Below are 26,828 nucleotides of genomic sequence, written 5' to 3'. Positions count from 1 at the left end.
AAAGGATGGTAAGTGACAATTTGCTGTTAAAATTCATCGGTCCCTGCAAAGCACCGTGATTAATGAAGTCACTGTACCTGCCTTTGCTCTGAGGAGGGGGCCACTGTTAGAGGGAAGGGAAAACAAATTTGCAAGGATGCTCTCGCTAAAGAGGTTTGGGCACCCGGTTGCATTTAATCTATCTGCTTTCCATTACGCACGTACCTTCTCTTTCAATATTGTTCGCTGGAGCTGTCATTAATCACAGACTTGCGTAAAGAAAAGAAGAGTAGGAAGGAGGTTGGGAAGACACAGCTCTTCTCCTTGGCTGGTAACGGGGGAGAATGATGGGTAAACAGGGGGCCCAGGAGGGGAACTGCTGGGTTATGACCAACCAGAGGAACTTAAAGCAGGATTCACAGAGTTGAGCCTCAGCAGGCCACAGCTGGATGCTACACCGCCTGCCACGGCCTCTGCAGAGAAGGTTCTTAGTGCAACATCGCCATCTACAGCTGACTGTGAGAACTGCTCCGAGGGAGTTGCTGAGCCGCAGAAACTGCCCAGAAATCAGCTCACTTGCAAATCCAGTGGCTTTAGCAACTCAGTGCCCTGGCCATAGTAGCAGGACAATATTGGTTTCCATCGCACAGGGCTGCCTTTCCTGATACTTGGGCCTACAGCGTGTGGTCTCGCACAAGGTTAAGCTATTAACAATGTGAATATGTCCCTAAGAATGGATTCCCATGAAATCGCAAGAATAATCTTTTGTCTCCAGGGGAAAAAACAACAACAGGTTGTCCTGGTATTCACTATTCACAGTTTACCCAGTTAGTAAGGGCTGCAAAACTTTGAACACAGTCTTAACGTGTTTCTAAAATCAGTGCTAAAATGGTTCTATATCGCTATGCTCAATGAAAGGAAATCTCCGTTCACAAATGTCATGTAGTCATATTCTCCAAGTTGCTTTCTAATACATGACAGATAACATCTGGATGCTTTCTAATACACGAGCAATAATTATCCCATGTTTGTACACCTCAAAATTCTAATGTGCCAGAAATGGAGGGGTCTACTTGGAATTTGTATACCTCTACAATCTTCCTGCAATTTTCCAAAAGTTTGCAAACATTATCTCATTTAATACATACCTGTAGCAGGTCATAGTGGTGGCAATAAAATAGTAATAAAAAACTACAATAGGCACATTTTCTAGATGAGAATAATTTAGGTGAGAAGTCTTCAAAAACGATGTAAATGGTTCTAAGGTCCCACAGTCATAAATTAGCTCCAAATTTTGATTCTAACTATTCCCTATGAGGACAATGGAGTTTAATGCGAGCAGAGGATGTCATGCATTCCAGCTCAGATATTAGCTGTGTGACTTCAAACAAGTCATGTGACATCTCTGAGTTTCCCCTACCTTTTTCTTTTTTTTTTTGGTCTGTGCACTAATAAGTTTAGGTGACAAACTCTACCTTTCGGATCCTGGAATAGAAGTAGAAAATTTAAAGACCACTCAAGCTTGAGGCCTCTTAACTCAAAGACTGGGAATGACACCATTGCTGAAAGGGACTCAAGCCACCAGACTATTCAGTTTATGACAACACCAGAACCTGGCCATCTATGGACCCCCAAACCATGTCTCTTTTTTGCTTTGGGCAGTAGGCCAATCCTTGATAGGTGAAAATGTCTTTCCATCTTTGCCTTTGACATACTGTAGAGCAGAGAGCTTGGGTTTTAATGTTGATGGCTGGCTGCCTTCCTACTTGACTGGCAGTCAAAGAAAGCTAACCCGCAACCACTCCCTGGCAACATTTAAGCAAAGAAAATGTATAGTCTAGGAGTTGTAAATAAATGTTTTTTTTTAATTTTTTTTATGATCTCTTTAATAAAGCCACCTTGGAATAGGACATGGCTGACAGCATTTCCCCAGACAGAGTGTTAAATATGGCATTCAAACCAGAAAATTACTCATTGATTTGCCCTGTAAAAAGACAAATGTCTATTCAACTCTGTTCTATCCCAGTGCGGGGCTTATTGTTTTTCAGCGAAACAATCCGAGCGAGTCTCCCTTATGAGTCAACACAGCGTGTAAATGCAGCCAGCACATGGCACAGGACAAGGGCCTGTGCCAGGCAAACACAGCAGCCCAGAGGCCACCCATCACTGCTGACAGCGGTTGAGCACACAGCATAACATGGTGACTGCACCAGCCCGGCACAACAGCAGACACACAGCTCAGGAAAGCTCTGGCTAAGGATGGAGCACAGGCAACAGCTTATAATTCACTGCCTCGAGAGCCTCGGAAATCACTACCGTTTCAGCTTTGGCTAAGGACAGTTTTTGTAACGACAGGTGACTGCCATCTGTAAGACCCTGCCAGACCACATATGCCTAATAATACTCTGTCATTCTAGCTAGTGTTTCACATCTCGCAGAGGGCCACCGCATGCCCTGTCTCATTTGGCTCCCTTAACAACCCTATTAAACAGGTGGAACAGGTACCCACGGCACTGATGCATTTTGTTTTTCAGAGAGATGGTGTTGAGTAAGAATTGGATCTGTCTGTTCACTCAACAAGCACCTATGGAGGCCCAGCTCTGTCCGAGCACTCAGAGGAGGTGGAGAAGCACAGCGTAGGGAGGAGAGAAAGCAGAGATGAGTTAAATACAGGCTCCGTAGCAATGTTTTCTCAGGAATTAACAATAAATCTCAAGGGGAGGTTGATAGGTAATCAGATAACTCTAAATCCATTTTGACAGAGCCGAGAGACAGTCACACTCTCCAAGGAAAATGCAAGGGGACGGGGGTGGGATTCTGAAGTTTTCTGAATTTTAAGAGGAACGTTTTGTGTGTTCTTCACTCTGGTTCTTAGGAAAAAGAATGTTATGTGATAATTATGAAACGATATGCACTTTGAGCCTGTAGACCAGTGAACACACTTATGAAATAGTTTATTGTTTTCTGAAGACCCACCACAAAACCTGGAGATGAGAAAAGCAGGTGCTTCATTTTTTAAGTTTTGAACTTTGAACTTTTTCTCTCCTTCTTCCCTCCTTCCTCTCTTCCCCCAAAGCCCCTGCTCTCCCTCTGTCTCTCCCTCTCTCTTTCTGCACCACCAGCCCTGATGTACCCTGGTTTCATCAAGAACCTCCCCCTCAGAGGCATTTTCAATTTTCTCAAGCTGCCCCTTCTTCCTCCCCGCCCTCTTTACCTCAGAAACCTCATTTGGTTTACTAAAGTCTGCTAGTTTTTATGACTATTTTACTTGTTGAATTATTGTTTATGTGACTGTCCAATATTTGTCTGTCATTCTGATTTGCTTTATCACAATTAATCCCATGTACTTCTTCCATTCTGCTGTGACTGGTAACATTTCATCTTTCATTATGGCTGAATAGTATTCCATTGTGTGGTGTTTTATATATATATATATGTGTGTGTGTGTGTGTGTGTGTGTGTGTATAACCATTATATATATAACCATTATATATATAACCATTATATATATAACCATTATATATATAACCATTATATATATAACCACATAACAATATATAACCATATATGTATAACCATATAATATAAAACCATGTATAACCATATAGCCATATATATAACCATATAACTATATATATATAGCCATTATATGTATATAACCATTATATATACATAATGACCTCTTTATATATATATATATAAAGTAAAAATAGGAACACAAATTAACTATTAATAAATGCAGTTCAAGCAGTAAACAGAAATTAAAAGAAGTAATACTTAGAAGCGAAAATGATGGGAACTCTTTCAAACCACTTATTTATGGGACTGTTTTATTTTATCTTTGGGGGTGTTTTCTTTTTTTGCATTGATGTGCTTTAGATTAGACCCATCAATATCCAGTAACTAGTCAAAGATTTGAATGAGCAAATAGAAGAACCAGGATCAGAATCAGATCCCAGATGTTCTGATTTCAAGGTAATGATAATCGTTACCATTTATGAACAACTTATAGTGTGCCAAGGAACTACATTAATTACCACATTAAAGCATCAAAATAACTGAGAGGAAAGTAATCTTAGGTTGCCATCTTATAGGCAAGGACTCAGAGTCTCAAAGAGGTCAGCAACTTGCCAGGAAAACATTGCCAGGAAAAGGCTTATCCTAAGATGGACCCTAAATCTGTGCCCCACAGGCCATTCTTGTCATCAAAATCCACCTTTCAATTCTCCCAAGTTGCTGTTTGATTCCAGGGCCTTCCTATTGTGCGTGTGAGTGCTGGTTTATTTATTTGATCTGGGGCTCTTTCCAGAAATGTCCCTGAGGACTAGGGGAAATATAAATAGGGCATCCTTGAGTTCTCTGCACAGCAGTGGGCTCCCTCAGTAGTTATCAGCATTCAGCCATTCTTCTCAAAGACTAGAACCCTCCCACAGACAGACACAAAAAGGAAAGGTTCAAACTGTGAAGCTACAAACCAAACTCTCTACCTCTTGCCCTTGAAGGTTCAGTAGAATAAAAACAAGTTTGGGAAACAAAGGAATGCAGATTTGAATCCCCTTTGGCTGACTTGTGAGCATGGACAGATCGTTGTCCTCTCTGAGTCATATTCATCATCAGATAAAAGAGAAATAATTTCACATGTTTCAGTGAATGGCAGTACGGTTTAAAACAGCCTCAAGTTGGCAGAGTAGGCAAAGCTCTAACCATTGTACCTCCCAAAATATTAGTAGATCTTACCACCTCCGCTAGTTACTGCCTTGGAAGACACAATTGACTTTTCCCACATCTCAGCAGATCATGAGTTACCAAGAAAAGTTGTGTTATTGACTTGAGATGATCAAAAATGAAAACCTGAACATTTGTTTACCTAACCCTATTTCCAGCTTATTCTGAGATACTGAAGCTGGGAAGTCACAGATTATAATAGCACTTATTCTGAACATAATTGTCAATTTCTAAAGATCTCTGATGTGGCTACAGCAGAATCAGTGTGGCTGACCAGAGGATGCTATCTATTTCTCAGGAAATGTATCTGACTGGATATGTCCTAGTTGGGCTTCATTTTTCATCTCTTTCACTTCTTTTTTTTTAAAAGATCTATTTATTTATACAGACAAGAGCTGGGGTGCAGTGAGCAGCGGGTGAGCCAGGAGAGGTCTGCTGTGCCATGTGGGTAGCTCCCTGGCTAGGTATCGAACTCATGCTGCAGTGGCTGCAGATAGCATCATAGTGCTGAAACTTAACCCCTTGCACTACCAGGGAGGCCCCCATCTCTTTCACTTCTTTCTAGCAGAAGTGGAAGGTGAATATGATAAAGTCATTCCTTCCCCTGGCCCTTTCCAGACCATCATGTATTGCTTACATAACAGACTCTGAAAAAAATCACTTTCCCAGCTAGCACTCGAAAGGAAACACACAAGGAATGGAAGAGACCTGTAGTTTCATCATTGCACTATGACCTTTTAGAGTTTAGACTGTGAGACACAGCCACATAACCCTGGCCTTCCTGTCTTCAGTAACAGAGAAGGATGGTTTTGTTCAGGGAACTAAAATAAAACCCTGGGGGTAGGGGGCAAAAACCCCCCACAATTTCAATTTTTAAAGACTCTCAGCACATATATATAAATTGATAAAAGTGCTCTAAAAGTGTTCTATGAGAGTCTCAAAACCTAGTATATTCTGGTATAATATTATTGGTCAGTTCCATTTATTCTGAAATATATACGTGTGTGCGCATCCAAAAATTGAGCAAAAAAAAAAAAAAAGTCTCGGGGCTTCCCTGGTGGTGCAAGGGGTTAAGATGCAACCTATGAAGCTATCCACACCCTCTGCAGCATGAGTTCGATCCCGGCCAGGGAGCTACACACATGGCACAACAGACTTCTCCTGACTCACCCACTGCTCCCCTCAGCAGTGATTTTCAGTCAATCTGCCTGTTCTGTTCCCCAATCTGTCTCTGGTGAATCCTCTCACCACCACCTCCATGCTTTTGGCCTGTACCCCAGTTCTTGTATGCATAAATAAATGGATCTTTGGAAAAAAAAAAAAAAGAGTCGCTCAGTGTATAGTGGAAGCCAGTTAATGCCTCTGATTCTATTTGTTCAGATTCCCCTTGCACAGGCAGCACCAGACCTGCCATACGCAAACAGACTGACAAATACTGACTTTCAGGCCAGCAGCACAGGACTTCTTCATGGGCTCTCAGAGAACACAGGTACCAAATGACTTTTGCTAGTTGACTCAAAGCAGCCCCAGCTGGGTCCCTTCTCCAACTGAAAGGCAACCCAAAAAGACAGCCTGGATTCCAGCAAAGACCAATCTCCCTCCACTGCAGTCACAGCTTCCTGAAAATCTCATGTGCTTCTTACGACATGGGTTAGTTACTCTGCAGAGTCAGGAAGGAACTAAAGAGTTAGAACTGAGTAAAAAGACATTGGGGGTTGAAGCAGATAAGCAGTGGGGAATTTAGGGCTCCTTTTCTCAAAGCTGTGACTTACTGATAAGTTTAGAATGATTTGAGGTCGATCATCTCTGCGGCCTCAAGATTATACGCCCTCCCCCTTAAAGTGCCAATTAAGTACTGCCTTCCCTCACCCACCCTACAGGTTGGCGCCAAGACTGCACTTATCCCATTGCATTGCAAGTGTCTGCTTACTCTCCCTAACCAGGTGAGATCTTTAAATACTGCATACAGGATCTTTTCCACACTTGTGTCTTCAGTGTCTAACAATAGACATTTATTAATATTTTTGACTGAATACTACATGCACAAATGAATAAATACAAGAATGAGAAAAGTCAAGAGACCATTTTCAGCCCTGTCTATCACTAGGCTATTGAAAACATATCAAGCCATACCATTTAATGAGTTCTCACTCTGTGCTACTAACAAGCTAAGTGCTTTACATACAGCGTTCCTTCTCATCTTCACACTACTGTGCGACAGTAAGAATTATTAGCTCCATTTCAGCAGGGAAAAAAATAATTAGAGGCTCAGAAATGGAGACACTTCATAAGTTGTCACATTTAGAAATTAATGGTTAAGATTTGCACCCTGGTATGCTGTCTCCCTATGATGCTCAAGCTTTGGACAAACGGTAGAGACACTTACATATAGGATATTGAAATTTCTCTCTGAGGAGTCTTTCATTTTGTGACTCAGTCATTCATCCATTGATTTTTGCATCCACTCCATGAGTATTTATTTAGAACCTACTTTAAACAGAGGTCTGCGTGAGGCTCCAGGGATGCACAAATGAATTATATCCCTTATTTTCAAGGGGTCTGCAATTTAATTGGAATTATGAGAATGCAGAGAGATGAAATATAAGTTAGGTTCCTCAAGAGCTAGGAAATGAAATAGAAATTAAAGGAGAAAATAGTCACCATTATTTTTAAGCAGATCCATTTAATTTCATTCCAGCCCACCCCCCGGCAACCCACGCCATGCACCAGCAGGAAGATGAAGAAGTAGCTCATTTTGTACTTAATCACTTACAGTGTATTTTGGCCAATGTTTGCCTATTCAGAAATATCCAGTGACTTCTCATTATTAAGCAAAACTCTCTGAACTTATTAACACTGTAAGCTGCCCTCACCTAGTATTCCAGGTTATCTTTTCCATCTCTTTTAAAATCCCCGGTGGGTTGTTGCCATTTTCTAAATTTCTCCTGTGCCCTATTTCTGCATCTCTTCCCCAGCTACTTCCACTGGGATTAAATTTATTCTTTCTCTTTATGCTTTTCTGCTAACTAAACTCTCTTTCTTGGAGTCATCTGCAACATTTTGTTCCATATAGGTACCTTCTTTTTAATACAGATTAGTCAGAAAATATTGAATTATTCTAACTGTTTCTATGTCAGACTGCCGTTCTAGTCTATGAACATCTCAGTAATCACAATGGTTTCTCATTCATCTTTATATCTTTAGTGTTTAATTCAGTGGCACATGCTGGATACTCAGTGAATAGCTGCTGAAATGAATGGACTAGCCAGTCTTGTGCAACATTACTTGTTCAAACATCCTCTCTCACATTTAGTGTGTGAGCTTTGTGAGAACTGAGACCATGCATACATACATACATACATACATACATACGTACATTTGTATCTTTTACTTTAGTTCCCCATAGTTGCCAGCACAGTCATTGGATACAGTAGGTTTCCAGTAAATATTTGCTGATGAATGGAAAAATGATCAATTGCATGATAGGAGTGGTCTAGTTCACTCATTGCTGCACATGGGAGATATTTAGTAAGTGCCTGTCAGTTAAATGGATACCCATTCAAAATATCTAGTGAGGGAATGTAATGAACACGCCTTTTCCTGACCTTTCCTTGCTTTCTTTCCCTTCTCTCCACTTCCCACATGGCAACCACAGAAGTAGTCTCTTTTATAAAATGGGCAACTTTCTCCCAGCTGTAGCTGGCAGATCTAAGGAAAGAAGCCATAATCAAACTTCTCACCATAGTTCTTCCCCAGGATGTTTGGACTTGGGGCACTGTAAATTGAGTTGATTAGCTAGAACTATTAGATGAAGAAATTAAAGTGAAGACAGAATCATAATGACTCCAAAGTTTTTTAGTGAGATTGTTCCACAGGCTCAGGTGCAAATCTTAATTTTTCACACCATAGTTGTGCAACATGACATCTTGATCAACATCTAATATATTTTTCTTTATGCTCAAATATGTTCAAGATGCTTCCAAAATAGCCTTAATGATTACAGAGATCATTCTGATAAATGACATAGATGAGTGATAAGCATGCACAATAAAAAATAAATAAAACTAAATAGAACTATGGCACACAATATTTACCTAGGCCTTTTGCAAAGACAAGACAGAAATACTCAAACAATGAGGAAAACCATTGAGGCTGTCTCACCAAATAAGATATTGCATAATAATTTCATAAGAAATTACTAGACAATAGAGAAAGGAAATCACGTCAAGTTTTCAACAGTATCCAGTGAGCAATGAGCAGCAGCCCAGCTGGATTTAGAATAGAAGAGAAGAGGACTAGAGGACAACATTAAGGTAGGGTAAGACCCCACTGTGTCACAAAGAAAATTTGACCTTCCTTCTTTCTTTTTTCTGCGTGTATGTTCAGTCTATTATGTCCCAGACATACTACTTAATGCTAAAGTTAAGGAGAATAAAGACTCTCTTTCTCTCAAGGATGTTTCTTACATAAAGGAAATGACAGTCTGGTGTAAGCAATAGAGTACTATGGTTTATAGTTGCACAGTGAGAATGTTGTTAGGGGAACCAAGCCAGTGTGCAGAATTCATGGAGCTTCAATGAAAAGGCAATGAAAGGGGCCTCCCTGGTGGCCTAGGCATTAAGTCTCAGTGCTATCACCACCACAGCCTGAGTTTGATCCCAGCCAGGTAGCTAACCCACATAGTGCAGCAGACCTCTCCTGTCTTGCCCGCTGCTTCCCTGAGCAGTGTATTTCAGTAAATCCACCTGTTCTGCTCCCCACCCGGTCTCTGGTGAATACTCTCACCCCGACACCTCTGGTCTATACCCCAGTTCTTCTATGCAAAAATAAATTTGAAAAAATTAAAAAGAAAAGAAAAGAAAGGGCATTGCATAATTAAAAATGAAGAGCATTTATTTTGTATTGAAGAGAGTGTTGAAGGTAAGGGAGGGCATTCCAGGAGTAGGAAACAGCATACATGTTAACATGGATAGAGCATGACATATCCAGAAAGGATGATGTCTCTTTCAAGTTTATGTTTTAGTGGGTTAGATAAACAAGCAAATCAATAATAGCAAAGATAAGTACATATATAGTGCTGTGTAAAAACAGATAAAGGAAAACCAACCCGGCATTTTGAGGTAGTTGAGATAATAGAAGACTCCATGGAGGAGGTGATACTATAGGTATATTTGAAAAATAAATAGAAGATATAAAAACAGAGAAGGGGATGGTAAGGGAGGATTTTTATGCAAAAATGCACAAGACTGAACAAATGTTGACAGCTTGACTTAATTAACAGAGTGAGTGGCATATTCTCTCTACTCAGAAGCAAGAAAGGAAAGGGTTCTAACTGTATTCACAACATTAATTTTTGTCTTCCTCATATACAGAATATAGAGAAACAAAAAAATAGTCAGACAACACTGAGCCAAAAGTAAACCCTAGAAATCTGACTGTAAAACTGAGTTCACCAGAGGTTGAGGGAGAGTGGTCACAGTGGACCATGGTAGAGGACTATGGGTATCTTATTGGTGGGTTAGTATGATAGCATACTATATTTCTGAATCATACACAGCATTATGAACCAATGTTAGCCTAATAAAAAGAAAGAAATGGTGTCATCCAAGGGCAGCTATATTCTAAAGCAGAGGTAGCAGATTCAGTACAGGGAACAGAAAATCAATGTATTCTAAATGAGATGAACAGTCAAAATGGAAATAATTAAATGGGAATTGACACTTGGCTAACCATGTTGACAATAATAGGGAGTGGTGAATACTGTAGCAAAGCAGAGATTATGGGAACGATCTAGATGTGCAGCATTCTTCAGTTCCAAATAATTGTTGTCATGTACGATTATGACCTTAAAGTTTCCAAAGCTTTCTTACTGACAAACAGAGTCACACTGTGTGTGTATATATGTAAGAAATTTCCTGATACCAATTTACATTCTATAGGGTGTCACTCTTTGAGTTAAAACAAAACTTTTCTGCAAGTCAGAAACCTATATTTTGTGATATTTGAATTAAAACTTAGATGTCAGACATGCTAAAAAATGTAGTTCAATAATCTGCCATGCATTTTTTCTGTTCAAGTTTGAATTAAATTTCAGAATCAGGGCCTCCCTGGTGGCACAAGGGTTAAGCTCAGAGCTGTGAAGCTGTCTGCAGCCTCTGCAGCATGAGTTCGATCCCCAGCCAGGGAGCTACACACATGGTGCAGCAGACCTCTCCTGTCTCAACCACTGCTCCTCTCAGCAGTGTATTTCAGTCAGTCTGCCTGTTTTGTTCCCTACTCTGTCTCTGGTAGATCCTCTCACCTCTCACACCTCTGCCCTATACCCCAGTTCTTATATACATAAATAAATAAATCTTTAAAAAAAAAACCTTCAGAATCAATTGGTATATGGTATAGTAACATCCTTTTTTCTAAAGGAAAAGCCATAAAGCCTGATTTGCTCATATCTTTACATCCTAATATCTGACCTGGACAGAGAATGACATCAGAATTGAATATTAGTATTACCTAGCATATGCTATAACAATTCAAAGATTTTCTATTATTTCTTTAAAGATAAATCCCTAAAAGCTGATTTTTCTCATTTCCTTAGATACTAAGGCCTGGTCTACCATGAAAATCCTATCAGTTACTGGAGAACTGTTGAGGTCACTTAGGATCATTTGGAATGTTGCTTAGCATTGTTGTTTAGTGACAAGCCCACTTAGAGGCCAGAAAAAATATTTAGTTGGAAGGAATAGCAAAGAGGATGAGACAAAAGAAATTTTTAAGGATTTATTTATTTATACAAGAACTGGGGTATAGGCCAGATATGCAGGAAGGTGAAAGGATTCACCAGAGACAGAGCGGGGAACAGAACAGGCAGACTGATGAAATACACTGCTGAGGGGAGAAGCGGGCAAGACAGGAGAGGTCTGCTGTGCCATGTGGGATTCTCGCTGGCCGGCTGGGATCAAACCCACACTGCAGAGGCTGCGGACAGCTTCATAGTGCAGCATTCAACCGCCTGCGCCACCAGGCAGGCCCGAGACAAGAAAATTTGTGGGTCTCTTTCAGCCTCCCTCTTTCTCCCCATTCTGTCTTGCACTTATTACTACTAAATGTCTTTCACATCTAAGGAATGTTAGATTGTCAGTATCACCTGCCTCCCTGGAACACATAAAAGTTTCATGCTTGTGAGTTAAAATTAGCTATTAATTAGAATAAATGTTATAGCTATAAAAACTGAGGCTCAGTAAGGTCGATAATAATAATAGTAATACCAAGCATTTACACGGCATATATATTACCATCATTATTATGCAAATAAGAAACTGAGGTTTCAAGCAAGACACAGCTCCAACACATATAAACTGTGTGATATTAGACAAAATATCTTACCTCTGTGTGTCTCCATTCAATATTGAAATAAGAGCATCAATAAACTTATGAAGCTACTGCATTAAAGAGCATATGAGATAATTCATGGGGTCTAATGTCTCTCTTTACGAAAGGTCTCAAATATATCAGCTGTTTTTATCAAGGCTGATATTAAGATGTTAACACTGAGGGCTTCCCCTGGTGGTGCAGCGGTTGAGCGCTGGGTTGTGAGGCTGCCTGCAGCCTCTGCAGCGCCAGTTCGATCCTGGCCACTGGCGAGGATCCCACAAAAAAAAAAAAAATGATGTTAACACTGATAGATAAATCTGGTAACCTTAGTGATTTAACCCACTTTATCTGAAGTCCTGTTTAAGGACTACCACCTGGTTAAGGGTGGTAAGAAACACACAGAAATAGGACTGGGCTTCAATCCAGTCAGGAATCCAGTTTCCTTCATTAAACCCAAGAGTTATGGGCCCCTGGAAATATCCACCATTTGGCCAACAGGTGAGGAAAAGTAGAGAGAATGAAGTCCAGGTCTTCCATTCACCCTCCATTCCATTAACCAGAACTCAGTCACATGGTCAAACTAACTGCAAGTTCCTGAGAAAGGCAGTCTAGTAATATGCTTAAGAAAAAAAAGCAGGAACATGGATGACTTTCCCAGGTCTGCCCAGCTGATCACTGCAAGAGCTAGAATTTTAATGCTGGTTGTCTGACTCCAGGTCCAACGTTGTTCCCTCTACAATTGCCCAACACCCAACATGAACACAGAACTAGGTGCTCTAGTTTTTAATTCCAAGATCTTTTCTCCTACCCTTCTTGGCTGACAAAATCATGTTGATGAGGTATAAATGGCTGGGCTCTTCCCATCACGATGCTGTGCTTTATTACAGGTGTGCTGAGAGCTGGCGTGTGCACTCGACTACAGAAAAAAACCTTTTTCTTCCTTGATGGCAGAGACAGCAGAGATGAGCTTACTCTGTGACTGCTTCATGTGTCCCCTGGGTGACAGACAGAATGGACTACTCGTTCCTGTCAGATGAGAGCAACTTAGAACAATAACAATTTGCAGAGGGAGTGTTTACATGTGTGCAATTTATCCTATGAGTTCATATTGCTGCATCATTTTCCCGTATGCCGAAATTGAGGATTATTTAGCTATATTTTTAAAGCCAATGGAGTGTGGCTTTCCTGAGAGGTGTTGACCACATCCAGATTCTTCTTGCTCTGAGTTTTGCTTTTGGTTCTTTCTTCACTTTTGGATGTCAGGCTCCTTACCTGATGGGCAGTGAACATAGAATGATTCTGAGAGAACCCACTGGAATTCTAGGCATCAACCTAAACAGATTCTGCATAACAACCACCATTTATTATTTTGTGAAGTTCTTCCTATTGGTATTTTATCTCTCACATGTCTCAGTGGAAAGCTGGTGAAAAAGCTTTGGATCAGAAATAAAGATTTTTGTGTTCAAGTATTGAAGAAGCCTTCTGTCAAATTTTCTATTTGTAACTAAGAAAACAGAATGTGACCCTTTGGGTCACTATCTGGATGTTTGTGTTTCCCAGGAGCCCATCACAAGGGCCTGGTGCCTGTAGCCCAGATGTGCAGTACTCTACCCTGAGCAAGGCTAGGAACCCTGTTCCTCAGAACCACACATACAGCACACAAACACACACACACACACACTGAAAACCTATTTTATCTTCTTAGTGCTCCATTTAAAACACATGAAGATAAAAAGAAATCAATGAGAGAAAAGTAAGCTTCACAAAAGTGCAGAACCAGGAATTGGGTAGATTAAAAAATATATAGAAATAAGGCATTTGCATGAGGTTTCTGACATTGACTGGTAATAAAATATAGATGAAAAGACAGTAAAAATGGGCCTCCCCGGTGGCACAGCGGTTGAGCTCTGGGCTGCGAAGCTGCCTGAAGCCTCTGCAGCACTGGTTCGATCCCTGGCCGCCGATGATGGTCCCGCATGGTGCGCAGACCTCTCCTGCCGCCCGCTGCTCCCCTCAGCAGTGTACTTCAGTCCTTCTGCCTGTTCTGCTCCCTGCTCTGGCTCTGGTGAATTCTCTTACCCTTCCATGCTTCTGACTGTACCCACTGCTTGTATAAATAAATAAATAAATCTTTAAAAAAAAGACAGTAAAAATGAAAGTGTGTCAGCTAATAAAAGCAAAGAAATAGTTTTATCAAAACACGTGTTTGTGTTCTCTCTCTCTCTCACCCCATCTAATCTTAGCACCTTTTTGAAGAAAGCACAATCACCTCCATTTTATAGAAGCTGACATTGCTCCTGGGGGGTGGATATTTAGACGTTTCTTCATTTTTTTAAGCAACAGTTTCTCTCTTCTACAAAAACAGAGACTTCTATTGACCCTGCATATTCTGACATTTTAGAAACTAGAATAGAAAAACATGAAAGTGAAGATCATTTTGGAATTGTAAAGTATTAGAAGGAAGACTATCATCTTCGGATCTGGATTTGATGCTTAAATTAACAACTAACTAGCAATGTCGTCTTGGGTCAGTACTAGTCTCTCTTTTTACACAGGAAGAAACTGATGTTTAGGAAAATGGAGAAAGCTCCTAAATTTGCATACCAAGTAAAAGGATGGTATGGATCCAAACGTTCTGATTTGTAAATCAATTCCCCAGCTACAATTTGTCACAAATCTCTTGCCTTTTTCTGAGAAGCATCTATCACAGCTTCAGAGAACAGGTCCTAGAATTTCTTGCATCTGTGTTCAAATCTGGTTGCAGCATTTAATAGGTATCTGGGAAAATTGGTTGTGTTTTTCTATAGCGCAGGAAATAAGTGATGACGCTGCAAAAGGGTTTTATAAGAATTAAATAATTCTGTGTGACTGATCAGTGGTAAATGCTTAGTGAAAACTTGGTGGTTAATTTAGCGGGGGGCTCAGCAGAAGTAGAACATGAGAATAGGTTGTGAGCTTCCAAGAAAAGACCAAGAGCTGGAGAAGCAGGATGGGGAAAGGAAAGTAGCCAAGCGAAGAGGCACTTTCAGGAAAGACGCAGTTACAGCCTGATCCTGCAGGTGAAAATAAAAATATAAAATTGCACCTCGGAGTTTGCCATGCTCCTCACCTTCATTTGCAAGGAGAAAGGGCTTTTGTACTCCTGCACCACTAAGACATTGAATAAAAGCCTTTTCTAGAGATGGTGAGGAAAGAGAGGATGTAAAATCACAGGATTTTCTGGCTCTATCCATCTGCAGGCAAAACAGGCGGGGTGCACTGAAGAATAACAGGAGCAGGAGGTGAGGGGTATGATCTGGAAGGGATGAATTATATGAATACATAGGAGACCTGGGAGGAATGGCCAGTGTCTACATCGCCATCTTCTTCTTCTTCATCAGTATCGTCACCATCAACAACAGCATCATTCTTATTACCATTACTTTTTTGAAAGGAGCAGAATGATATACTTCTACTATTTGCCTCATATCAAGGAATACTGGGAAAAATCATGTATTCTCCTTGGTGAGATAAAGAATATTAGTTCACAGGAAGACATGCATTCCAGATGGTGGTCAAAAATGGAAGCAGTAAGTTGAAAGTTTTATTAGTCAACATACAGAATTTATTACAGGCACTGTTCTTAGTCAAGGGATTAGATCCTAGTTGTTGTGACCTACTGGAAATGAGAATCACTGAAACAATGTAGAAAACAGAGATTGGAAGAGATGGTATTTTTTTTTTTTAATCATGGTAATAAATGCATGTTCCCAGAATCATTGAAATCTTTCTTAATTTTAACTTACCACCCCTTACCTAATACAATTAAGGCCTAGATTAATCATACAAGGGATAAACAACAAAGTGTATTATTTCCTAGAGATTGAAATAAAAAGAGATCTAGATTATCTTCCTGCATCAATGCTGCTCAACTGATAGACCTCCAGGCCAGGCATAAGTTAACATTAGGCATCAGTGACAAAATAATAATAATAATAATAATCTGTCTCCAAATTTTCTGGTTCCAGCTGGTTTCCTTTAATAACTCTTACTAATTCTTACATTTTTGTCCTGCTCACTTCTACTTCACATCATTTATTTATTTATTATTTTTATTTTTTTAGTTTTGCATAGAAGAACTGGAGTATAGGCCAGAGGTGCAGGGGATGAGAGGATTCAACAGACAGAGTGGGAAGCAGAACAGGCACATCTACTGAAATACACTCCTGAGGGGAGCAGCAGGTGAGACATGAGAGGCCAGGAATCCCTGGCCAGGGAACAAACTCAAGCTAGCATGGTGACAGCTCTGAGGTTTAACCCCTAGATCAACACGGAGGGTCCTGCTTCACATTTTTGAGTGGGACATGCTATATCCTAAAGCCATGAGGACAGGTTATTGGGTAAAAGGAAAACAAGTGGACACAGGCAGATTTTTCCAAGGGAAAAGCTCAGAAGTTCTTGTATATCTGACAAAAACAAATCTAACCCTGGCTTAAGGAAACAAAAATCCATGTCCTTAATTTTTGGTTCTGTCATCATAGCAGCGGATTCTTTTGAATGTGGGAAGACTAGATTGATTACAAATATAACTGAGGGAAAAAATAAAAAGGAAATTCATATTTTAAAGTTGCAAATTCATGAGATATCAGCTGCCAAAACCCTCCCACAGGAGAGAGATAGTGTTTGTAGTAAGTATAAATGTAGCTTTGAATCCCAAATCTGAAGTTAACTAGCTGGGCTATTTCTCACAAGTTTCTCAAAGTGTGTGAATCTCTATTTCCTTATTTGAGCAGTTGGAGAAATGATGTTATGCATTTTCAAGTGTTATTGTGAAGATTAATGGGGTAATTCATGAACGATTCTGGAAAGCAATGGCCACAAAAGGCTTTTAATAACTGTGAGGCATTATGAAGGGGTCATTTCCCTTCTTTTATGAGGCTGGGTCAGCCTGGAAAATGCAGAAAAGCCTAACAATTCACTTGGTGGATCAGATCCTCTTAGCAGTGGAGTCATTGAGTGATCTTAAAAGTAAACTAGCTAGAAAGGATTCATGGTGGTGGTAAGACATCAGTTGGAAAGGCAAATCTGGAGGAAGTATGTGATGAATGGATGAATCAATGGATGGATGAATGGATTATTGTTTTTCTATTGCTGTGAAACAAAGTACCACACATGCGGCAGCTTAGAACAACACAGATTCATTCTCCCACAGCCTTTGTGGGTCACGAGCCTGGGCATGGCTTAGTTGAGTCCTCTGCTAGGTGTTTCAAGGTTGCAATCAAGGGGTCCTTTGGGTTGTGCTCACATCAGAAGGCTCGGCTGAAGAGCCTTTACATTAAGTCATATTGTTGGTCAAATTCACTCCCTGCGGCCAGAGGATTCAGGTTTTTTGTTGGCTATTGACTAGAGTCCCCCATCTGATTTGGGGGATCACCAGAAGTTCCTAAGGGCCCCACAGTTATTTTGCCATGTGGGCTTCCTCAACCTATCACTTATTTCATCAAGTCCCCTGATGAAATGCAATAAGATGCAACATTTTCACAGGAGTGATTTTAAAGACCACCCATAATCTTTGTGATATTCCACTGATTGGAAACAAGACATAAACCCCACCTGCCCTCTAGGGGATGGTATTATACAGGGTGTGTGAAGTTAGGAGTCTGACTCTATTACTGAATATTTAACTGATGACAGTTTTAAGTCTCACCCCTCTTTCTTCCTCTTCTTCCTAATATCTAAGAAAAAGTGATAATAAAGCCTGATGCTATCTTGTTTGGTACCAGCAGGAAGTTCAAACCATGCAAACCTATGGTCATACACAGGACCCCTCATGCCACCTTCACCCTCTAAACACCCTAAAAAACTCAAGCCATTTCAGATATTCTTGGAAACCACTTTAGCCTCCCAGAAAACCTCATTATGTGAGCAACATCTTCATACTCTCTTAGGATGAGTGTGGCATCATCAGTTTTGACATCTGAACCAAATCTTGAATGGAGGTCCAACCTACTCTGTGTGGTGGCTGCAACTGTGTGACATCTCAAGGACAGAAATTGGCAGATACCCACAAGTTAGAATACCAATGCATGGTTATTAGTAATATGGACACAGAACTGAAACTTTCTAAGAGATTACACTTTAACTGTATCAAGCAAATATTCCAAGCAGTTGGTGACCCAAACTTAGCAGTTCTAAGTACAAAGGGTTTAAATTGAACTTGTTCATGACTGGAAGCATTAATCTACTTATTCTGTCCACTCATTCATGATTTCCTCCACCTAATCATTTTGCAAGGATTTATTGAGCACCTGTTGTATACCAGGCTTACGTGAGATTCCAGGGATAGAGTAGTATTCATGAAATCCAACACCCTATGTTCATACATGGAAGCATGAGGAATGGTCCAAGGAGAAAAAGCATGCGAAAATGTCCAGCAGCAGAGAGAGATTTAGAATATTCAGGAAACTCAAAGCATTTCAATAATTTAGCGTGATGACAGAACGTGTCTGTTATTTCAGACTCTGAAGAGCTGCTCCAAAAAAAAACACATGGAAAACTGACAGTCCCCAGTGCAATGACCAGAGTCAGTAAACTTCACATTGACAAAGGTGAGTTTTTTCAGTTTTCTAGAATACAAAAGGCAGACCTGAAGACACTGAATTAGAAGCTGAAAACTGGGGCCTCCCAGGTGGCGCGGCGGGTTGAGCGCAGTGCTGTGAAGCTGTCCACAGCCTCTGCAGTGCGAGTTTGATTCCCAGGCAGCCAGGGAGATACCCTCATGGTGTGGCATAACTCCCCTGCCTCACCCGCTGCTCCCCTCAGCAATGCTTTAGGTCCGTCTGCCTGTTCTGCTCCTCACTCTGTCTCTGGTGAGTTCTCTCACCCTCCCACGCCTCTGGCCTATACCTCAGCTCTTGTATAAATAAATAAACCTTTAAAAAAAAGAAGCTGGAAACTCCTCGCTATTAATCAGGAGTCCTCATGCATCCCTACTGGATCTCCTTTGTGACTTGTAAAATGATTGACATCAAAATAGGTCTCGATTTGCTCTTTGGAGTCACCACAGCATAACATGGAGCATCTGCATATGCAGTTGACAGCGTGAAGGCTCTGCACATTCAGGTTTATGTTTTCACTCCAACATGTAAATGCTCATTAATTTGGAATTTCGTTGAGCCCGCTTCTTCATTTGTGAAGGGCAATGATAATATTTGCAGATATCACTTATGAGAATAGGGGGTTTCTTTGATTACATGAACTCTGCCTGTGTTTCATGCCCCAGAGTTGCTGTCATAACTAACTCCAAAGTTTAGAAGTGAGAGCAAACTCCTCAGAGATTAGAACCTCTGATCCAAACTTGGCTTCACAATGAAGGCACCTTCCGCCTGAGTAGTGAGGGCTGCCATTGTTGATTCATTTTGTGTCAGTGTCTGAGAAACTTGGTGACTTGTGTTTATATTTATGCTGGCATTTGGAGTCTCAGGAGGTGTGACTGAGATATAAAAAAAGACAAGAGAAAACAGAAGTTTTTAAAAGCCAGAACAAGTGCCAGTTTGTCTTCTCACTTTGGGTTGACTTCTAAATAACTTTTTGAGGTGTCTTTCTGCATAAATTCGCTAAAGAGAGGAATCCTGGAGAGAGAGAGAAAAAAACATGTAAATGATGCAAAGTGTACCAGGTATAATTTTAACTGATATTTATGGAAGATCTATGTGCAAAGGGTTATTTTCTTAAAATATTAGCTTCTTACTTTTCAGAAGTAGATCAAAATAGAGTACAATTTGTCCAATGATAAAACTAGAAATAGGAAACTTAGGGTCTTGACAGACAATGTTTCTTTGAGAACCTGAGTCTGTGGATGAATTTGGCTAGGAAAAGGGGAGCAAGCCAGGAGAGTGTAACCTGGCACACTTCAGCGACATTTTATCTACCACTAAAGACTCCAAACACCAGCAGTAAAACCCCTCTGTCTTCAAATTCAGTCAAATCATTGCCAATACAATCTCTATGTGCCCTGAACTTGTCCAAAGAGAGAAACTGAGCCAACAAAAAGACCTTTTTAGCTCTTCCAGGAGTTCTTCATTTCTTGTTCAGTGAGAGAAAAAGGAATCTTCTGTGTGAGAAAAACCATCAGATTAAAAAGGGCAGCAGTTATGAAACGGCACTTCCATTTGCTTGCATGAGTTTTCAGTTTGGGGGAAAAAAAAAAAGATGCACTCCTTTGTTATCTTTTCCCTTATTCCAGATGTTACTTCATGTTCAATAAGGTAATTACACATCTTACATCTACGTGCAAAATTACCTTGTTGCACACCAATGATGAATCTGTCCCAAAGATTGACACTAACAGCCCCCGACTGAGTCGATTCTGTCACTTTATGAAAGGAAAAAAACAATGATTCCTGAAGAAGTCCCAGGAGTCCCCGGAAGCTGGTAGAATGCTTTCAGAAACTAAGGGCTGTCAACAGGGTTCATTTATAATAATGGAGTTGTAAAATCAGCCTTATTGTCTAAAAGCAGGGGATCAATTCAGTAAAATATGCTTTAACCTTAAAATGAAGTTCCATACAGTCGTTACAATCGAATAATAAAGGCAGATTTGATGGATGTCGTGGGGAAATGCTCCTGAGTGTTATGTTACAGAGCTCATTACAGAGCTTGGGTACAAGCTCAGACTCCCTTCCTGCAGTGTATAATATGCATATGCCTGGAATAATTCCTCTCTCTCTCTCTCTCTCTCTCTCTTTCTCTGTCTCTCTCTCTCTCTCTCTCTTCTTACTGCCCTCTTCTTCTTCCTTTCCTTCTCCTGCTCCTCCCCACTACACAAATCTCATTCAAAACTCATTTTCTCATTGAAGTCTCCCTGGACACTCCATCTAAAATCCCAAGTTTGCCCCAAATACATTAAATCCCATACCCTTGTTTATTTTTCCACTTTAGTTTTCATAACACCATAGTATACTAAATGTATCAGTCAAGGCTCTGTAAAGAAACAGATGGTGCTCAGCATATAGTAATTAAAAAGAATTTAATGCAGGACCTATTTACAAGGGTATGGGCAGAGTTGAGGGAAAGCAGTAAGACACTGCAATGCATCACAGAATGGGCAACAATGCGGGAACTGATACCATCCCCGGGAATGAAGGGGTAAGAGCAGAGGACAGGTATGAGAATCTAGAGAGAAAAAAGTAATGGAAAGAGAGCCAGCAGGACAGAGTTGTGGCCTGTGTGAAGGAGTCAACCTACTGAGAACCCACAGCCCAGCAGGAATAAATATTCTGGCCTCCCTTGCCTTCTACCTTCTGATCTCCTGCCAGTGCCTCCTACTTTCGAAACCCAACCAGAATGCAGAGGACTAAGAAACTGCCCGATGTGATCCTTACGGTTCATTCTCCTACAGAGGAATGTGGAAATATCCAAATGGAACGTATCCAACACAGCAAAGTTTACTTAATTATTTGTATATTGACTCATCCTGTTAAAAAATGTAATTTCTAAGAGAACAGGAGTTTTTGTCTATTTTGGCCACTGATGTATACCCAGTACCTGGAAGACTGCCAGTGTACAGTAGAGGTTTAGTAAATATTTAATGAATGGATGAATGGATGTTGAGAGACAGACATAAAATGTTTGTATTTGGGCAGAGTGTCTATGGGTGATTTTAATTTCTTTGTGTGGCTTTCTATATTTTCATGTTTGTTTTAGTCCAGAGTCTATCAAGAAAGCAGGGAGAAGAAAGCCAATTTCTATTCTGGAATTCATCAAGTATTGAAATTGATGCTATGTGTCCCTGCTCTGGACCATCCATAATGACTCCATCATGTCTAGAAAGTGCTGATCAATATTACCTTTCCAGACTTTACAAATATCCCAGACCAATTGTCTATATATTATTTATGCTGTCAAGATAATATTTAGGCAATACATAATTAAACAACAGTCAGCTCTTGAGACATAAGTAGAGCATTGATCAGGAAAAAAATCCACCCTTATTTTGACAAAAGGAAGGAAAGATGTCCTTCAGGATTTGACAGCTCCTTTTTAATAAAACCAAACAACTTGGCAGTTTCTTTTCCTGGAAGAGGTCTCCAACTTTTATCAATGCATGTCCCAAATGGATAGCATTACTTACACTTTCATCTAGTTTCTTGTAAATTACAGTTACCTGTATTACAAGCCCAATTCAATCACCAGTCCCTTAACACAAGGTTGGTAGTGGATTCTAGCAACGTGTTTCCCAAGAAAGAAGTTACTGTCAGCAGCGAAAACAATGATTGGATGATAAGAAATTGTATTTTATTAGCTAACTCAAAACATAAATAGTAAAATCCTATTAAAAGCACCTCATTGGGGCCTTCCTGGTGGCGCAAGGGGTTAAGCATTGCACTATGAAGCAATCCACAGCCTCTGCAGCATGAGTTCGATCCCCGGCCGGCCAGAGAGAAACCCATATGGTGCAGCAAATTTCTCCTGTTGCACCCGCTGCTCCCCTCAGCAGTGTATTTCAGTCCATCTGTCTCTTCTGCTCCTTGCTTTGTCTCTGGTGAATCCTCTCACCCCCGCCCCTGCATCTCTGGCCTGTACCCAGCTCTTGTATGCATAAATAAATAAATCTTAAATAAAATAAAAATAAATAAATAAATAAATAAAAGCACCTCTTTGTACTCAAGTTTTACCTGTCCTAGATACTGGTTCTTCTATCATACAACTGCCACAGTAACACCAAAAGCCTCTAGCAGAGTTGGTGTCTTATACATTCACAAGAGCTTAATAATAGGACTGCCAGCATTTTGAATGGAATGGAATAGACCCTGATTGACACATTCAGTTACCAATGCTGTCCTTGCCTTTTTCCACCATCCAGCTTGGAAATAATTTGCTTCTCTTTGTGAACATTGCCCTTCCCTTTCCTTACACCAGATGCTGTGTCTTACTTTTCAGTACAGTGATTGCACATCTAAAACCTGAACCTTTCTTGAACATTGCAAAAGAATATCAGATCGCATGAAAATGTTTTGTCAATCAATAAGAAAAATACCTTAGAGGCAATTCCTAAACTTCGTTGAATCAATGAAGGTATGAAGTTAATTTGACACATCTATGTTATATATTTGATTATTCATATATTTTTTGTATTTATAAAATACGTATTTTCATATTTACCTTATATTCCATGACGAGCATCTTCTGCTCCAAGAACAACTGCCTAGTGGGTCAATGGAAATACAAATGTAAAACAGCTATTATGTTAAGAGGAAGGGGATAAGATAGAATTTATTGCTCTCTGATATTTCCAGGTGTAGCATGAACCCACTGAGGGTTTCTGGAGAAAGAACCTCATTAGCAAATATCCCAAGGTTCTACAGAGGCCTGGCCAGGACTCCACCCATTCACCAGGAGTGGCAACAAGGATAGCAGCATCAGTGTCTTTAATTGGGATGATGAGTTGATTAATAAATGGTAACCAAATTTATACAGTGTAATGACTGATTTGATACACCACTTTGTCAGGGTTGTGCCTCCATGCTGGATTAGCAATGGCAGATTCTGGAGAGGGGAAATGTCAGACATAAGAATATACAGCAGCCAAGAAGCGAACATGAAAGACTTTTACAGGAGTTGAAATGGAAAAGGAAAGAGAATTTTTTGGTAAATTCTTTGACTTGTGGCTCAGCATCATTAAAAACATAATTTGTATGTTTATCTAACTCCCTCTTACACAGTCAGCAAAAATAACTAAAAGACAAAAACAAATAGAGAATGAAACACTGAGGAGATATGTATGTAATGTTTCTAAGGTTGTAAAGGAAGCCCATATCAGATGAAGGATTTGGTCCTGCTTTTGCTGATTCCTGTCACTTGACTAACACCAGTAGTTATATTGACTATTTCTGGTTTATTGTTAGGCCCTGGATACTTGATATAAAAGACGGAATTCTATGCCAATAAGAAGTACTAAATCTTGTGGAGAATATCAATGAGAAGTCGATGTTATACTAGAAATTATTGGGATTCTGTAAGTGCCCACAGAAAGGAAAACTGACCAAGAGTGTGGGCAAAGAGAAGGTTTCCAAGGAATCATTGGAATTTAGTCATTTCAACAAAACAGGAGACAGATAGAGATGGTGAAATATATAAAACAGAATGAGGTTCATTGAGAAGACTATAATAATTGTCATAGCTGGAGTAAAGGTGTTGATGGGGTGTTTTAGAGAAATCACTGTCACTTTACTTTATGCAACAGAGTTACATTTGGGTCCAAATTCTGAGTACCTCTCCTAAAAGCTAATAACTTTGGCCAAATTACTGAATTTCTGTGGGCCTTAGTGTCCTTTATGTGGAGAAAACAGATAATGATAGCATCTCCCTTTTAGGTTGCTGGCACACAATAGATTCAAAAATCAATAAATTCAGCATTAAATATTATTTGACAGTATTACTATTATTGGAATATGTTGGCCCATGGTTTTTGGTTTGACTCTTCAAGAAAAATAGTTTTCCTACTGTCTCACTTCTAGAGAGAAATTGACTATAACTTAAGGAAGGTAAAGTACACTATTGACTATCACAGAGACAGTAGGGTAGCAAATTGATCACATTATCTTGAGCCAAAGGATGGTCCAGTCATTAATATGTATAACACCCCCTTGAATCACCCCTGGGTCTGAAAAAGTTATTGGGAATCTCCATATGCACGGGAGTCAGTAAACCTTTCTCCTTCACCCCACTGCTAGAACTTGCACCTCAACCTCAATGATCTACAGTGGGGTCTACACTGGTTCCTCATATCAGAGTGGTCTTATGTGCCCCAAACTACAAAGGAAAGAAAGCAAAGAAAACATGACTCGTCTTTGTTTTTCTAGCCACAGATGCCACTTCTTTCCCCCCACCCCCAGTTGCTGCAGTAAGAATTGATGATTGAGAGCCAATAAGGCTTCTATTGACTCAGACTACAAGGAGACATGATTTATTCCAAAGTATTTCAAGAAAAAAAAAATAATAGAGGCATACCCTCTGCCATAAATAATGCAGATTTACTTTCTAGAAATTTCATAACTTCAGTGATATTGAAAACATACTGACTCAAGTGTGTAAGGCATCCTGGCAATCAATTGTTTACAGGATTGACACTTTCTAACATTTGTTTTAAGATTTTGAAGTTTAAAACTGCTATTTTTCATTGACCATACTGATATTATTACCAAGCTCTCCTTAGCTAGACTGGTATGTGGCCTCTTTAATCTAAAAGGCACAGCAAACTCTTCAAAGTCTCTGCGGATGGTGCAGAGAACAAGGTACAACACTCCATCTGCCACCCTGCTTAAGAAGCGGTGTGGGTAGCAGCCCTCATTGTGGAAGACTGACTCTTAGAACCTGGGTTGAGAATTTGCTTTGCAATTTCTTTTTGTGAGTACTGCCAACTCAGCATATGGCGTGCTAGCAGAGATTGAGATCTGGTTGGTACAAGATTAGAAAATAATTGAAACTATTGCTTTGTTTGTTGTGCTCCTAGGCTGAAGGGCAAAGAATTTCTGTAGCATTTCATAGTACTATATGGACTTTCTATAATGCATTTAGCGGATACCACATTGTTGTTTCATTGTGAATGAAATAGAAAAAAATGAGAGCCCAACTAATAAAGTCGGCTATTTCTGGATGAAAAGAAATTTAAAGACAGGCCTTCAAGTAGTGTTTTATGTAGAATAACAGTAATAACATTCTCATATGATTCAGAGGTCTTACAGGAATCTAAGAAAGTATCAAATGTATTCCAACTAGTGAGTGCAACATAAACTCAGACCAAATTATGAAGTCCTAATATAGGGTATGTGATATAAGTAGAGGAAGGATCTGGGAAGCTGTGCTTCCTTATTAGGTCAAACCACATTTAGTTGCCTTTTTTAGTAGCCAAAAGTCCCACGTGGTGCTGCTTTGCTATGTCAACTTGGCAAGACTACAACCCCCCATCATTCAACCAAACATTAGTGTAGGTGTTGCTGTGAAGATATTGGGTATATGTGAATAAAGTCTAAAATCAATTGTCTTTAAGTAAGTGAGATTATCCCAGATAATCAGGGTGGACCTCATTCAACCATTTGAAATGGGCAAAAGAGTTACATACAGATGGCCAACAGGCACATGAGAAAATGCTCATTGTCATGTATCATCATGAAAATGCAAATCAAACCACAATGAGATACCATCTCACACCTATGAGGGTGGTCAATATCAAAAAGACTAGAAACAACAAGTGTTGGCGAGGATGTAGAGAAAAAGGGATCCTCTTATACTGTTGGTGGGAATGTAGACTAGTCGAGTTCCTATGGAAAACAGTATGGAGGCTTCTCAAAATATGAAAAAATGGGCCTGACGTGTAATCCAGCAATTTCATTCTTAGGTATCTACCTGAAGAATGTAAAACCACTAATTCAAAAGTACATGTGCACTCTGTGTTCATTGCAGCGCTATTTAAAATAACCAATTTATAGAAGCAACTTGAGTGCCCAAGAACAGATGAGTGCATTAGGACGATGCGGTTATATTTACACAATGGAATAAGAAAAAATGATGAACTTTTGCCATTTGTAGCGACATGGATGGAACTAGGAGGGATAAAGTGAAATAAGTCAGAAGGAGAAAGATAAATACAGGGTGGTTTCACTTATCTGTGGGATATAAAGAAACAAAACAAAGGTCAGACACATCAGAACCAATAAAAAGTGCTAGAAATCTCACTGTAGAATTGAGGCTACCAGAGGGAAAGGAAAAGCAAAGCA

Source organism: Talpa occidentalis, unplaced genomic scaffold, assembly GCF_014898055.3.
Source record: "Talpa occidentalis isolate TD23 unplaced genomic scaffold, MPIMG_talOcc4v2.1 talOcc4.3, whole genome shotgun sequence".
NCBI lineage: Eukaryota > Metazoa > Chordata > Mammalia > Eulipotyphla > Talpidae > Talpa > Talpa occidentalis.
Note: the sequence above shows the minus strand (reverse complement) of the source record.